An 826-nucleotide genomic window follows, 5' to 3' on the forward strand; every position below is an offset into this window, starting at 1 on the left:
CCAGTGCTCTCCTGGATCTTGGGAGCACGTGTTGTGGCACCGGCTGCATCTGCGGGAGCAATTTGGAGCGTTAGCCCGTCCTGGGCACCCCTGCTAAGCCGACAGCGCGTTGGACACAGCCAGGACGTTCTCTGTTTCCCTCAGTGCGGGTGCCTGGAGGCAGTACCAGCACTGATCCTCCCTGCTCCAGGACAGCTCCCACAGCCAAAAGGGTCAGACCCTCTGAGGAGACACGTGAGCCCCAGTCCAGAGAGGCTGCGATGGATACCTTCCCTCTGTGCAGCCACATGTGGATCTAAAGCCCCCAGCTGATGAGCCTCACAGCTCAGGCTGAGGGAAAGGGACCCACCCTGACCTCTCCCCAGTTCATTTAGTATTTCTCTCATGCCTTCAGATGGCTCCTGGGATTTCTTTTCACCTGGAGGTTGGTTCTTGCCTCTTGGAGGACCTGAATGGAAAGTTAGTTTCATTTGACATGAACGGATTAGAGAAAACCAGAGCTCAGCCTGTGAGGTCAGCAGGGACAGACTACTCACCATGTGAGCTGGGCTTGTGTGGAACAACCAGCAGAGGAGCTGGAAAAGTCCTCCATGCAGATACGCCTGTAATTCAATAACCAGAGAAACTTCTGTCATCTGGCTCTTGTGACATTTATTGGGTTTAGAATTTCGAGTAATTGATCTTTGAGGGAAAATGACACTTTACCTGCAGGGGACATCAAGGGCCCCAAAACTTCATGCAGCCAATCCAATGGAGAAGCATTCCCAGTGTCCTCATCTAGAAGCAAACAGAGATGGGAACTGTTTCCATGGCATGCTGGGATCCC

At 53.0% G+C, this 826-nt stretch overlaps 1 long non-coding RNA gene across 1 annotated transcript; it reads right to left on the reverse strand.

The window, feature by feature from the left end:
* Nucleotides 1-5: 5 nt before the first annotated feature.
* Nucleotides 6-612, reverse strand: LOC115307973. The gene is made up of 3 exons (XR_003916316.1): nt 537-612; nt 350-448; nt 6-49 (listed from the first exon to the last, which is right to left on the reverse strand). It is a non-coding gene; the product is annotated as an uncharacterized LOC115307973 (long non-coding RNA).
* Nucleotides 613-826: the final 214 nt, after the last annotated feature.

This window comes from Manacus vitellinus, unplaced genomic scaffold (assembly GCF_001715985.3).
Source record: "Manacus vitellinus isolate BGI_N305 unplaced genomic scaffold, ASM171598v3 scaffold_77_pilon, whole genome shotgun sequence".
NCBI lineage: Eukaryota > Metazoa > Chordata > Aves > Passeriformes > Pipridae > Manacus > Manacus vitellinus.